Source organism: Erpetoichthys calabaricus, chromosome 11 (genome assembly GCF_900747795.2).
Source record: "Erpetoichthys calabaricus chromosome 11, fErpCal1.3, whole genome shotgun sequence".
NCBI lineage: Eukaryota > Metazoa > Chordata > Cladistia > Polypteriformes > Polypteridae > Erpetoichthys > Erpetoichthys calabaricus.
This window is the reverse complement of record NC_041404.2, coordinates 32,622,909-32,639,131: the sequence shown is the minus strand read 5'-3', so window position 1 is coordinate 32,639,131 and position 16,223 is coordinate 32,622,909. Positions and strand designations below refer to the sequence as shown.

General features: G+C 40.3%; 1 protein-coding gene across 5 annotated transcripts in view; it reads right to left on the bottom strand.

Moving 5' to 3' along the window:
• dbn1 (drebrin 1) overlaps window positions 1–16,223 on the bottom strand; it is a 189,493-nt gene that overhangs the window by 97,494 nt on the left and 75,776 nt on the right. The gene's annotated exons all lie outside the window — the stretch shown is intronic.

The window sequence follows — 16,223 nt, the reverse complement described above, 5'->3', positions numbered from 1 at the left end:
CGACCCCAGGCGTGGTTAGATCTCTTGGCACTAAGTCTCGTCTCGCGTGACTTGAAAGAATCTCTCTGAAAAAGCCACCTCTCGTCTCAGGCTAAAAAGTCTCATCTCATCCCAGGTGTTTTTTTTTTTTTTTTTTTTTTTATATATAATAGAGAGATGTGAATATGAAAGACACTATATAAGATCATTAGACTGATAAGTAGCTAGACAACGGAATACAATTATCTTACAGTGGATTCAGAAAGCATTCAGACACCTTTCACTTTCTGCACTCTTTATTGTGTTGTAGGTTTAATTTTAAATGGATAAATTTGCTATGTTTGCCCATCAGTCTACTCCCAATAACTCATAATGATAAAGTGAAAACCTGGTTTCAGACAAGTCTGCATATTATTTAAAGTTAAAAATTGCAATGTCTAATTCATATAAGTAGTCAGACCCTTACTTCAGTACTTTGAAGCGGTTTTTTGGCAGCAATTTCACCTCCTAGTCATGTTTAGTAGGGCTCTACATGCTTTGCACACCTGGATTAGGGCAGTTTACCCATTCTTACAGGCAAATCCTCTCAAGCTCTGTTAGATTTAATGTGAAGCCTCTGTAAACGGCCATCTTCCAGTTTCTCTACAGATTTTCTATGGATGGTATAAATCTGGGCTTTGGCTGGGACACTCAATAAAAGTCAGAGACTTACCCTAAAACCAAGGCAGTGTTGTATTTGTTGGATGCTTCAGGTCAATGCCGTGCTGAAGGGTGAACCGTTGCCCCAGTCTGAGGTCACATTCACTCTGGACCAGATTTTCTTCAAGGAGCTCTCTGTATTTGGCTACATTTATCCTTCCCTCAGTTCTGACCAGATTCTTTGTCCCTGCCCACTGAGCAACTTGCCCATAGCATTAGGCTGCCATTACCATGTTTCACCATAGGAATGATATTAGACAGGTGATGAGCACTGCCAGATATAATGCTTGAAGTTCTGCCCAAAGAGTTCTGTTTTCATGTTATCAGACCAAAGAATATTTTCCCTCATGCTTTTTTAGTCCTTTAAACTGTCAAATGCGGGTTCCATGTAGTCACTCTATCATAATCACCTGATTGTTTGAGTGCTGATGTGATGGTTGTCCTTCCATCTTAGCAGAGAACTTCTGAAGCTCTGTTAGAGTGACCATTGGTTTCTTGATCTTCTTTACCAAGGCCCTTCTTGCCCAGTTACTCAGTTTGAATGAATGCTCAACTCTAGGTAGAGCTCCAGTGGTTCCAAACGTCTTCTCTTTCACATTTACTGAGGCTGCTGTATCCCTGTGAACACTTAAAGCTTAAGAATTTTTTTTATCCCTTTGCCCTAATCTATGCCTCACCATAATTTGATCGCAGAGAACATGGGTTTTGGAATTGTGGACCATATATACTGAGATCTTTGTAAATGATGGTCATTCAAATCAGTTTGCCTCACATGGACTCAAGTTAAGTTCCAAACACATCTCAAGGAGATTTCCAGCAAGCAGGATGCGCCCAATCACAATATGGAGTGCCATAGCCAATTTCAGTTTTTAATTTTTTAAATCAGCAGACCTTCCTGAAAACATGTTTTCACTGGCATTATGGGGTTATTGAGTGTAGACTGGTGGGTAAAAATGGGAAATTCAAAAAAATAAAATGTTCAATACAGTAAAGCGTGCAGAAAGGGAAGGGAGTCTGCATGCTTTCTGAATCCACTGCATATGGTGGCTTTTTTTTTATCTAAAACTGAGATAGATAGATAGATAGATAGATAGATAGATAGATAGATAGATAGATAGATAGATAGATAGATAGATAGATAGATAGATAGATAGATAGATAGATAGATAGATAGGAAACATACAATATAAAATGAAGTACAATGATGCATTGATAGATGTGAAAGGTGCTACACTGGACAAACAGACAATCTAAGTGTACATAATAGGGCAGAAGGTGAGATCCTGTCTCAGATACTTCCACTTCTCCCCCACTGTGGCTAAGCAAGGAGATGGAGTGCGCGGGACTTCAGGGACAAACTGCTGTGCCTGAGAGAGAGAGAAAGAAAAAAAAAAAAAAAAAGAGTGGACATGGCTACAGCAGTAAGATTCATGACTGCCTTTCAGAACACAAAGCCTTTTGCCTTCTTGTGGAGGAGTAACGGCAGCTGCCATGTGGAGATCTGACACAACGCAAATTATTTCAATCTCTTTCGAAATGAATTACTTGTTGTATGCGGAGTACAATGAGATCACTTCCTGCCTCTTGTTCAAGGCCAGTATATGGCCTCACTGTGGGGGTGTGTTAGGTTGGATGATAAAGAGGAGGAAGGGAAACTGGCAAGCACAACAGTTTCAGCTTTTATACGGAACACCGACAGGAAACTACATCATATTGTATAAGGGCCAGTGCGGTCAGCAGCAGAGAGAAGCACCAGGTGATCTGTTAGCCAAAATTTCAGACTTAGTAAGATTTCTGTTAACCCCACTCTAAACAGCACTCTACTATATGGATGGATGCAGTGACTCCATTACAGCATGCCGGAGAATTCATGACAAAATGGAACAATCACAATGAATAAGAAAAGATGCAACATCTGTTATTTTTACATCCTCTACCACCATTACCAACATACTTTATGAAGTGCCTTCCTCTCACAGAGCTGTCAAAGACCATTATAAAACAACACATACTGTACAGTGTATCCTCGCCACTAAAGGACAGGAAGAAGAAATCGACTCCTCTTGCTTAGTTTGAAAATCTAAACGGTGTGCTAAGACTTTTCAGGTAAAGTAGCACTGGAAAGTAGCAGTGTGTTGCATGTCAATTATCACATGCAAATAAAAATGTCACTGTACTCTGTACTTGTGATAATGATGAGCCTAGAAACCAATAAGCTTGTCTTCTTCATCATCACAATCACAAACTGTACCACTAGCTCTGAGACAGAATGTGGCCTTCCTGACACTATGGGAGGAAAAGTCAGATGGCGTGTTATTTTTTTATAGCTACACACACACACACGCACGCACACACACAGGACTCAAAAGTAGTCAGGCCCCTTACATCTTCTGGACTCATTATTGTGTTGTAAATTTAATTTTAAATGAATGAATTTTCCTTTTTTGCCCATCACTCTACATTCAGTAATCCATAATGGTAAAGTGAAAAAGTGTTTTCAGAAAGGCTTGCAAATTCAAAAAAAATGAAGTCTCTAGTTCATATACATATCGAGACCCTTTGCTGTGGCACTCCAAAGTGTGTCGGGTGCGTTCCATTCACTTTAGTTCTCCATGAGATGTACCAAGAACTTGACTGGAGTTCATTTGTGGCAAACTAAATTCATTGGACCTTATTTAGAAAGGCAGACACTTGTGTACATGAGGTCCCACAATTCACACTGCATGTCAAGACAAAAACCAAACCATGAACGCCAAGGAACTCTCTGTAGACCCCCACAATAAAATTGTGGTGTGACATAGGTTACTGCAATGGTATAACACCATTTCTAAAGCTTTGAGTGTTCCCAAGAGCACAGTGGTTTCAGTGATTGTGAAATGGTACAAACTTGGACCCACCAGGACTCTTTCTAGAGTTGGTTTCCAAAGAAGAAACTTGGTCAGGAAGGTGAAAAAAAAAAAAAAACAACTGGTCAATCTATGAGACCTTCCAGAAGTCTACTGCTGAAACCTGTCAGAAGGATGACCATCTCAGCAACACTTCATCAATCAGACTTCTTGATTTAAAGGCATACTGTATGACAGCCCTCTTAGAGTTTACCAAACAGCATATAAACAACTCTGAGAACATAAAGAAAAAGAAAAAAACATTCTCTGGTCTGATGACATAAAAACTGAACTATCTGGGCAGAACTCCAAGCATCATCATCACCTATTTAATACCATCCGTAGGATGAAGCATGATGGTGGCAGAATCGTGTTTTGGGGTGCTTCTCAGTGGTAGGGGCATGAAGACTAGTCAGAACTGAGGGAAGGACAAATGCAGCCAAATACAGAGAGGCCCTTGAAGAAAACCTGCTCCAGAGTGTACAAGAACTCAGTCAGACTCGGGTGACGGTTCATGTTTGAGCATGACAATAACCCGAAGCATACAGCCTAGATAATGCAGGTCTGGTCTCAGGACAAGTCTCTGACTGTCCTGGACTATTCCAACCAAAGCCCAGGCATAAACCTCGCAGAGCATCTGTCAAAAGACAAAGATGACAGTTTATAGAAGCTTCCCATCTAATCTAATGGATCTTTAGAGGATTTGCCTGTAAGAATGGAATAAACTACCTAAATCCAGATGTGCAAAGCTTGTAGAGACTTACCTAGGAAGACACAAAGCTGTAACTGCAACCAAAGGGGCTTCTACAAAGTACTGAATTAAACTTCTGAATACTTACATGAATGAGAAATTTCAGTTTTTGATTTTTAATAAATTAGCAAACCTTTCTGATGAACAGGTTTTTAATTTTATTATTATTGGGGTTTGCGTGTGTAGAATGATAGGCAAAACTGGCAAACTTAAACAATAAATCTATAACACAGTAAAGTGTGCAGAAAGTGTAGGAGTCTGAATACGTTCTGAATCCACTGTAAATGCACAAGGATCTCCAGCAACTTACTGCCAAGTAACACAAGAGATGCCTGATCTTGCTGGAAGGTGCTACTCAAGATCATCACAATCATATTACTTGTGTTAGGCACCAGATACAACATGGACATATTTCTTTTGGGCAAGTCATTCACTTAAATGTGGAGCTAATTGCCTTGAAATGCGCAAAATGGGATTCACATACAAATACGAGAGGACATTTTTTCCCTGTAGTAAGGATTCATTATGAAGAACCTGTTTTTGAGAAATGAGTTAGTATAACAGGAAGAGACCAAATGAAGAGTTGCAGAAGGAGTGACATAATCATCACTCCACCAAACACGGTCTTAAACCATCTACAATGGACATTGTAATCAACTCCTCACATCTTTATTTAAGAGCAAAACCCTTCCAAACATGCTGCTGAACACAGCTTAACAAAGCAGAAGAGCACACCAAACACAAAGCAACATCGTGCTGCCTGAGGTACCTGTGAGAACCAGTGGGGGAACCCATGAAGGCCTGCTCTAGAAGAAAAGAGAAGTCATATGGCCCAAGGCAGCAGTAGGATTTAAGCAGGCCTGCTTTGGCATTTCTAATTGTACATAAAAGAAGGCTAAATAAGTACAGATGTTGTGCCCACTGGCAGTTTCACTGATAAGATAATAATGATGCCACAGAGTGGTTTTAGTTGTGGGTTACAGATTTATCTTTCCTTCAAAGCATCAACTTTTCTATCCATCCATTTTCTCAATTTGTTTACTCTAACTCAGGACTGTAGGGAACTGGAGCCTGTCTTGTCATTCATAGGTCACACTTCCATGTACTCAGGCCAGCATTCATTAGGAGTGAACTTTTCTATAAAGGTAAAATCATAAAAAAAACACTTGTGATTTCTTAGTGTTGTGCCTGCTGTCGTCTGAATTTTGTTGGTTTAGTCGGCAGAATGGCCAAATGACTTATCACATTGGACTACACAACGCAAAGCTTGCTGTTCCATTCCAGCACTGAGTCACTGCCCATCAATGAGCAAATCAGCTATCTGGCCTGTGCTTCAGTTATAAAAACAAAACATGGAAACTGTGTTAGACTTGCACCAGGTCAGGCTACCATGTTTAAAGGGGATGATCAGAAGAGGAGAGTCTCAACCTAATATCAGTCCTGTCATTAGAACATTAGAATAATTTAGACAAGAACAGGCCACTTAGCCCAACAAAGCTTGCCAATCCTGTCCACCTAACTCCTCCAGAATAACATCAAGTCAAGTTTTCAAAATCTCTAAAGTCCTACTGCCAACCACACTACTTGGTAACTTATTCCTGGTATGGTTGTCCTCTGTGTGAAGAAAAACCCCCTAACGTTTGGAAAATTTACCCAGAAGTTTCCAACCATGTTCTTCTTGATCTCATTTTAAAGTAACAGTTTCACTCCATTGCACCAACTCCTTTCATAATTTTAAACACTTCAATCATGTCGCCTCTTAATTTTCATTTGCTTAAACTGAAAAGGTTCAGCTACTTCAGTCTTTCTTCATCACTCATATCTCTCAGTCCCAGAATCAGTCTAGTTAGACTTCTCCGGGATTTTTTTTATAGCCTGAAGACCAAAACTGAAGCCAGTACATCCATGTGAAGCTGATCACTAATGTATTATAGTAAAGCTTTTGCACAACCTCCTGATTTGTACTCTACACATTGTGCTGCATAACCTGACTTTCTATTAGCATTCTTAATCGCTACTGGACACTCTCTGGATGTTGACAGTGGCAAGTCCACTATGACTCCTAAGTCCTCCTTATCAGCAGTTTTCAAGATAGTCTAAGACCTCCCATTGTGTACTCAAATCTAACATTTCTACTTCCTACGTGTAATACTTGAAATTTAAAGTAAGTTAATGTAATCTGCCTCAAACCTGCACAAGCCTGTATGCTGTTCAAGGCTGTTTATCATTTGTCTATATGTAAATCAAAACCCAAGAATCATAATAAGGAATCTGCAGTGGGCTGGCACTCTGCCCGGGGTTTGTTCTTGTCTTGCACCCTGTGTTGGCTGGGATTGGCTCCAGCAGACCCCTGTGACCCTGTGTTAGGATATAGCGGGTTGGAAAATGACTGACTGACTGACTGACATGATAAGGAATACAAAAGCAAAAAATCAAGAACTGTGGAGTCTAAAGAGCAAAACTAACTCTCGCACAATGGGCATTTTCCTTTAATATACAGAACACAGACTTAGACAGTGATGCATCTGACACTTTGATTCTTATAGTGGCGCACTTCTGGGACCACATGTCATAGCAACCACTGAAAGGCAGCAACCCAAGAAAAACAAAATTAAAATGATGCAAAATTTTTTAACAACTAAAAAAAATCCACTATAAAAATAAATGCAAAATACATACTCAATACGTCAGAAAACCAAAATAGGAAAAACCGTCAAGTATACAAAAAGTTGTCAGCATACATAATCATAACCCAATTGTACAATAGTTCTGTAATTATAAATTTTACTGTGTGGATATTCACAAGGGAACGATTCAATATAAGGTGCTGGCATAAGCTCCATCCACCCATGACACTGAATTGGATTAAGTGTCATGATACATACTGACATGAACAAACTTCTGATGGACTAGCACTTCATTTAAGGCTTGTTCCTGTTGTGAACTTAGGGTTCCTAAGCATAAGAGCCTCAGGAAAAAAAATCTCCAAATGCCCAAAAGTGGGGGAAAAAAACCATCACACCTTGGTTAGTAATAGGAGAGAAACCACTGAATCTTTCAACAAAAAAATTCTCTGTGGCCTAAGGAGTACAAAACACACTGCATTCAAAATAGGTCCTCACAGGTGGCGCAGTGGTAGTGCTGCTGCTTTGCAGTAAGGAGACTGTGGAAGATTGTGGGTTCGCTTCCCAGTTCCTCCCTGTGTGGATAGCGCTTTGAGTACTGAGAAAAGCGCTATATATAAATGTAATGAATTATTATTATTATTATTATAGGCAATCCCGATAGCAAATACAGTACCAATATGAAATCCGAGAAGCAAAGTCCGAAACAAAGCATAAGGTCAAAAATCCAGAAAATACCCAAAAAGCACAGAACACAAAAAGCACAGAATGTTACAAACTTACCAATGCCAGCATATTCAATGAACCGCAAGGGACTGTGGGTTTTCACAGACAGACAGACAGACAGACAGACAGACAGACAGACAGACAGACAGACAGACAGACAGACAGACAGATAGATAGATAGATAGATAGATAGATAGATAGATACTTTATTAATCTCAAGGGGAAATTCTTATGCATTTATAAGGTTGAGAGCAGTCACTTATTACTAATGACCTCCTTATGGCAGCTGATTCTGGTTTATTTACTATTCGCATCCTCCTTGATCTGAGTGCAGCCTCCGACACTATTTGTCACACTACTCTTCTCAATAGATTATCTTCGATTGGCATTACCCGCACTCCACTAGATTGGTTCACATCCTACCTCTCAGGCCGCACTCAGTTTGTTCAGCTTAAAACTTTCACATCCCAACCCACCGCTGTTACTTCAGCCCTGGGGCCCCTCCATTTCATTATTTACCTCCTTCCCCTTGACAATATCTTTCGTAAATACAACATTAGCTTCCACTGTTACGCTGATGACACCCAGCTCTATCTCACTAGCAAACCTACTGCTTCCTTTCCACCCCCCTCACTTACTGATTGCATAGCAGAAATCAAATCCTGGCTTTCTTCAAATTTTCTTAAATGAAACAGTGACAAAACTGAGGTTCTCCTCATTGGTACAAAATCAACATTATCCAAAACTGGTCATTTTTCATTTGTTGTTGATAATTCCTCTGTCTCCGATTCCCCACAGGTTAAGAGTCTGGGTGTCATCCTTGATAGTACTTTATCCTTTCAGTCCCACCTCAATAACATCTCCCGGTCTGCATATTTCCACTTGCGTAACATTAATCGTATTCGCCCCTCCCTCACTCCCCACACCACTGCTATCCTCGTTCATAGCCTTGTCACTTCTCGTCTGGATTATTGCAATTCCCTTTTCTTTGGTCTTTCTCGCAAATCTCTTTATAAGCTTCAGCTGGTCCAGAAATCAGCTGCCCGCATCATTACTAGAACTCCCTCTATTCACCATGTCACTCCCGTCTTGCAGCAGCTTAACTGGCTTCCAGTTCAGTTCCAAATTCAGTTCAAAATTCTCCCACTAACTTTTAAGGCTATCCACAACCTTGTCCCTCCATATCTGTCTGACCTCCTCCATGTTGCCATTCCCTCCTGTACCCTTAGATCCTCTTCCTCCATCCACTTGACTGTCCCCTTCATCCGTCTTATCACTATGGGGAGCAGAGCATTCAGTTGCTCTGCTCCCCAGCTTTGGAACTCACTACCACCTGAGCTTAGAAATATTGAATCATTTTCACTTTTCAAATCTAAACTTAAAACTCATTTGTTTAAGACTGCTTTTTCTCTTTGATTACAATTGTTTTGTCTGATTTTAACTTTTGTATTTTACTTATTGTTTATAATCTGTGTTTTGTCTATTGTTTGGTGTCCTTCAGTGTTTAGAAAGGCGTCTACAAATAAATAAAATGTACTATTATTACTTGCAGTGATGGACAGGTGGCCCCCTCTCTTGGGAACCCACCCATAAGACCTGCACAACATAGCAGTAGATACACAGACACTAAATTGAACCCCAGCTGGGGGGCACCCCTGGCTGAAACAGACAAGTTCCAACCTTAGGTTTATTGCCACTGGAATAGGCTACAGCCACCCACCATACTGAACTGGACTGGATGTTTTTTTTTTTTTGTTTTTTTTTTAATAATATTTTGTTTATTTGCCCTCTGTCGAGCAGGTTAGATTATTGATTCAGACTTCTTGTTTATGACTTTGCTGTTTTTTTGTTCATTCGATTTTGCTCTTTCAGCTACCGTTTTCTTACCATTTCTCTTAATAAACTTTTGCCTGACCATATGTCTTTTTTAACCATCAATTGATCACATCTTCTTTTATATTTGTTCACTTATTGATCTTATCCAACTCCTTTGTGTCTACACATTATTCTTAATCTTTTGAATCGTCACTTTCATAACACTACAAGTCACTTATTGTTTGATGGAAATTGCAGAGGATTAGGAAAGCTACCAACAACCACAGGACTCAAATCAGCAGAAAATCAGAAAATATTATGCCAGAAACAGCATTAGTCTGGACACATGCAAGAATTTGTAGCTAAAGCAAAATAAATCCATCTAACCCTGCATTAATGGGTGCCATCATGATCATAGTGGCACTTGACCACATTAACAGAAAAAAACTATGCTGGTCACTCAACAGCACTAGAATGAAACAGCAATTACATTTAACATGAGTGGAACTGCAATACATTTTCTATCCTCCTACAATAAGTGAGTCATCCAAAAAGACAAAATAATTGTGTCGGGCTGTGGCAGCAGGCAGGTAAGCCACAGCAGGGTTGCCAGCCCTGACACTCGTGCAGCTATAAAAAGAGAGCAGAGTTGTAGCATTGATGTGCATGAAGTTGAGCTACCATCTCCTTCATAAGACTGTCACATCTTTGTCACCATGCTACACCACAAGAGTTATTTATGGCAGTGTGACATGTCACGGTCTTCTCACTTTTGCTTGTTGTGTCATTACAAGCAGCCATTTTCCATTCTAACTATAGGCTAATAGGTATGGTGCTGCATAGTCCTATGTACTAAGCAGATAAGTGTGAGTAGACACTAGAAACTCATGTGAATGCCATCTTGCTAAATCAAATGCAGATACAAACTATGCATGAAATGCACATTAACATCCTTGGTGTTAACTCAGTCTTGGAATTCTGTGCAATTACAGTTAATACAGAGTCAGACTCAAGGTGACATATAATGATATGCTTTATAGTGTCAAGCCTGAATAACCATTAGGACAGTATTCTGCTGCTATCTAGTGGATCAAATAACATCATGCTACAAATAATTAGGATATGTCTTTGCTTTCTGTGATAACTTATTAATATTCCTGAGTAGTGTGGCACCTACAATGAAAAACAAAACAGCAGATAAAAGGTTGTAAAGGCAGTTTTAGAACAAACTGACACACTGCTTGGATCAAGTGATAGAAGTGACGATTTAAATTGATCAGACGTTGACACGTAAAATGAAACTGATGCATGATATGGCTCTATACGACAGAACTGCTGTGAAATACTGCATGAAGATTCACCATGGTGCAACAGTAGGTGCGTAACAAAAAGGCAAAATAACTACAATCAAGTGCAAGGACAAAAGAAGACGTTAGTCCCCTAAACACTGTTCACAAGGCGGCAACTGTCGATCAATCGTGCAGATAAGACACTGACATTCAACCCTCTCACGCTCAAGTAACAGAAAAAATACAAGACAAATGCTCAAAGAAACATGCTTCTACTGTGGCAGTTGTGACATCGGGCTGGGCATTGGCGACTGTCTCAAAACATATCACACAAAGGTGGGGTACTAATTCTGCATCAGTGCAGCAGTGGAAAACGAGACATTTTGCTGTTTACATGTTTCTGTTACCCATAATGTTTTTACTTGTTGAAAATATTCAATATTTTTAGTTTGTTTTTCCCCGAGGTAAACATAATGCTAAGGAGGTTGCAAAGAATTTTTGAGAAAACTGCCATTGTAGGCTACATGTAACGTCCTGAATGTTGGTGATGCGGGCCGCTTTAAAAAGATCAAGTCTCTGCCTGGAATTTGACATGCCTGTCCTAGGAAAAAGAAAGTCATGGAGGGGATGGGCCCCATGGTCATTTTATAGTGCTCTTCACATTATCATATGGCAAAGAATATTGAGCAGACCCCTAAACTCAAAGCCATCAACCATAAAGTCCAAAACACCCTACGTGCATTTAGTCCTCTTTCTGCATTCACACCAGTCTGTTTTTCAGATTAAAATGGCTGAGTATCATACAGAACTTTGAGAACTGGCTCATTATAAAAGGTGCTATATCACATACATTTTGATTGGCAGGAGTATAATCATTTGACTCTGCAAGTTGATGAGACAGGCGTAATGAGGTGCCGGCTGTACTGTACTGAGCAGTGGTGCCAGGAATCAAACTGAGTGTGCAGGAGGAGAAATGGCACACCTGTCAATCTCTGTAAAGATGGAAGTGAATTTAATGATCTCTACTTTCAAAAAAAAGAAAAAATAAATAAATAAAAAGTAGTTGTTTTCGAGGAGAGCTCCTCCCCTTTTCACTCTTCCCTCCCTTCAATTGATTCAGTACTGCACAAGAGGTGGTAACTGTGGCATACATTGACTGCGCAGGCGGTGTTGCTTCAATTGCAGAATTCACAGGACAGATTTATTCCTGTGATACGACGCTGCATCCTGAGGATGAGCACCTGTCACTTGAAATGGAAAGCATTTAATTTACAAATTGACGAATAAGACCATCGCTCCCTGCTGAATGCAAACGGAAATGTACTGCATCCTGCTGGTAAAATATCAATTAGGCAGTGTTTTATCGGGAGCACAGTGGTGAGTGCTGCTACTTCACAGCTCCAGGAACAAGGATTCAAATCCCAATCCAGTCACTTTCTGCATGTTCTGCTTCTGCTTTCAGGTACATTGTCCACCTCTGACAACTTTAAATTGACCAATTGTGACTCAGGAGGTATGAATAAGTACCCTGCAAAAGACTGGCACATCCTTATTGTCAGGTTCATTCATTGTACTGTTGGGACAAGCTCTGCATCCCATGACCTTTGAGTTAAAATTAAAAAATGGTATTCTAAAGGTATGGATAAATATGATATGAATTAATTACTAGAGTAGAATAGTTTCCAAACATGCTTATACTAATATAAGGACAGGGTATTAATAATCATCAGCAAGTTAATGACAGAAAAATAAAAAAGCACATGTGGGGAGTAAAGTGGATGCTCACTGGTTTAGCTCTGCTCATGGATTTCAGATACACTGCAAAACGTCTGAGATTATATACACCAATATGTGAATGAAAGTTTACAAAATTTAGAATTGTGTTTAAATTTCTTGTATGCCATTCTGATGGTGGACACTTGCCCACCGGAGGGAATGCATGTACTTTGTTGTATAGACAATGCAGAATGGACATTAATAGAAGGGCTTAACTTAGTTAAGGTTTAATAATGGGACTTTGGTTTTCGCATTCTAATTTGAATTAATGAAGGTTTAACAATTACTTGTTTGTTTTCTATTTAACAAAAGGTTTAATCATTTGAATGGTTTATTTGCATATTAATTGTTTACTGAGTGTTTTTAAAGTTTCAATTAGAATCAGGATAACAAGGAGGCAGGAACTGGCACTCACAGAATGGGCACACCTAATAGACAGGAGACATAAACCAGACAATAACCTAAACAGAGGGCCTTCTTTTACATCTGGGAATGACACAAGCTGCTGTGAGCGTGCCTCTGGAGAGGTTCTGTAACTAAGAAATGAGCCGCCTGGACAGAGAATGAAGATTACCTTAAAACTGCTGCAGCTGCAGAGTCCGGAGTCCAGGTTACACACTCACTGAGCAAATTCTTAGGAACACTACACTGTATGGGTAGGGAGTCCTTTTGCTCTAGAAACAGCCTCAATAGTCTGTGTATGGATTGCACAACAGGTTGGAAACGTTCCTTTGTGATTCTGGTCCATGAGGGTATGACTGCATCAGCCAATTTGTTCAGATTTATCAGTTGCACTTTCATGTTGCAAATTCCCTGTTCTGCACATGGCCAGCAACAGTACTCAGATAGGCTTGGCATTCAAGTGATGACTGATTGGTGTTAATGGGCCCAAATTTTGCCAAGAAAACATAACCTAGATGATTAAATCTCCCCCACCATCCTGGACTGTTGACACAAGAAAGGTGGGGAGCATGGATTCATGCTGTTGGTGCCAAATTCTGACCACACTCTTGTGTGCCTTAGCAAACAAATTGAGATTCATCAGACCAGGCCACTTTTATTCATGCATTCAACTGTCCAGTTCTGGTGACTCTATGCCCACGGCAGCCTCAGCTTTCTGTTCTCGGCTGTCAGTTGTGGAATCAGATTGTGGTCTTCTGCTGTTGTAGCCCATCTGCCACAAGGTTTGACATGTTGTACATTCTGATATGCTCTTCTGTTTTCCCCAGTTGTACAGAGAGGTAATCTGAGGTACCATAGCCTTTCTGTCAGCATGAACCAGTCTGGCCATTCTCCTCTGACCTCTTGATCATCAACAAGGCGTTTCCTGTCCACAGAACTGCAGAAATGCTATTGTGTTTTGCACCATCCTAAGCAAACTCTAGAGACTATTGTGCCTCAAAATCAGCAGTTACAGAAATACTTAAACCAACTCGTCTGGCACCAACAATCATACCACAGTTGAAACCACCGAGATCACATTTTTCACTTCTGGTGCTTGATGTGAACGTTAGCAGATGCTCAAAACCTTTATCTATATGTATTGTGCTTGTACCACATGATTGGCTGATTAGATAATTGCACTGATATGCAGATGTAAAAGTGTTCCAGATAAAGTGTACACTCATCAAACCAGTTATTTAGTTCACCAGTGCATCTGTTTATGGTTTTACATTATTTATAAATTTAAAGTCCTATTTGGACAGGATTAGTTTTACACCAGGAAGTACCCAAGGCTGGTTGCCAATACCAAAGAATATTACAATTTTGCTTTCCTTTAAAATTAACTTATGGGGAGAGGGGGCACTGTGAAGATCTTTGTTTTGACTTAGGGGGCCTTGGAAGAAAATCACTGGTTAGACTGCACTCCTTTTCCAGTTTAATCCTGTGCTTCTCAAACTAACACTGTTAAACAGAAGGCACAAAGAAGACAAGTGGCACTGAGAGGAGGAGGAGGAGGAGCACTCCACTCCTGGCAGGGTTTGGCTGCCTTAACCTTCTCAGAGCAATTAAAAACACCGTTATCTGGGATGGACAGCAGAAATTCCTGCAGCCTCATTAAAATAGAAATTCCTTGGCCAGACCCCTGAGATCACACTGCTCCCTTGACCCAAGACACTGGTCATCAACTCCTCCACATACAACACCCAGGATCATAGCACAAAATGAGCTGCAGAAATTCAGCAAGACGTACTTCTTCCAATAAAACTAAAGGCTACATACAAGAATGATTCCTGCAACCTGGCAGAGCTAGGCAACAGAAGACAGACGTTGTTGCCCACCTGGCGCCTTCAGTTAGCTTACATATGACATTAAAAAAGGGCGTCTTGGCAATAAATACTACATTACTTCAATTCTTATTAAAAGTCATGTCCTCAGATAGAGAAATCTGTTCAATAGGAAAATACTACAAAAAACTTTACCTGATTGTCTAGAAAATATTACAACTATCTGATCAGAAAAATAAACATCTTTAGCAATGTGGCATTGATTATCAAGCTTTAATTTACTAAATAAGCTTACTTCAAGTTATAGGATCACAACAGGATAGAGCCTATACCTGCAGCACTGGACCAAAGGCAAGGACCACCGCTGGATATTGCATGCCACAATCACACATCCTCAGTCACCCAAACCAGCCCACCAGTGACTGTGGGAGTTCAATCAGGGTCAGGTCTAGCTTTTTACTGCCCTAGGGGAAAAGTGAAAATGTGGCACTCAAACCACAAAGTCTTGAAGGCAACTGCCATACATATTATTTCAGATTGTACTGTAGTTCAGTTTCCCCTTTGGTGTTTCAGATGGAATAGTGTTCGAGGTTGGCGTCCCCTTGGAGAATCATGCAAGATGTATGTGGATGTCACATCAAAGAGTGGTGGGGTGGGTACCCCCTTGGAGAATCATGCGAGTCGCACAAAGAACGTGAGGCAAGGGTTAAAAGATCAGGCAAAGGCATCACCTCCTGACACCACTGTCTACATCTGCTTTATTTAACAAAATGCCCTGCACTCCAAAAAGTCTGATGCTCTAGGCGACCACCTAGTTCTCCTATATGGTACAGTTGGCACTGGGTTTGATAATCTCCCCATCCAATCTAGGAACAGGATCATGCTGCTCAATATATCTGTGGGACACGATAAGACAACTGCAATGTCAATCACTGACTTGGGCTCAAGGTGATCTAGTACCATAAGCACACATAGAACAATCTTAGTTTTGAATAGAATGTGTGGTATCAATAATACAGTACATGATAAGCACACAGATCCGATCCCAATTATCTACTCCATTTCTGATCAAACACGGAAACTAGTCCCCCTAAACACACCTCTCAATTGGACTCTGACGTCTCCAACATGATCACAAAACTGGGCCAAATTTTTTACATATACAGTATAATATTAGGCCATATTCACTCAGTCAAGGATCTGTTCTCCAAGACTAGAACTCTCTTGTTAACCAGTGATGATCCCCCTATTGCCATCACAGCCTTCACATAGGGCAACTCCAGAGTAGTAGAACTGCCATCCATCAGTGGAGAAATCGGTCGTCATAGCCAACACTGTGTATTGCCAACTATATCATATGGTACTATTTATCCAAATTTGTTTCCACTAGTAGAGCCGAGTTCCACTTCCTAACAGCCAGCCTCCCTAACCCATCTGGATCTGTCAGAAAC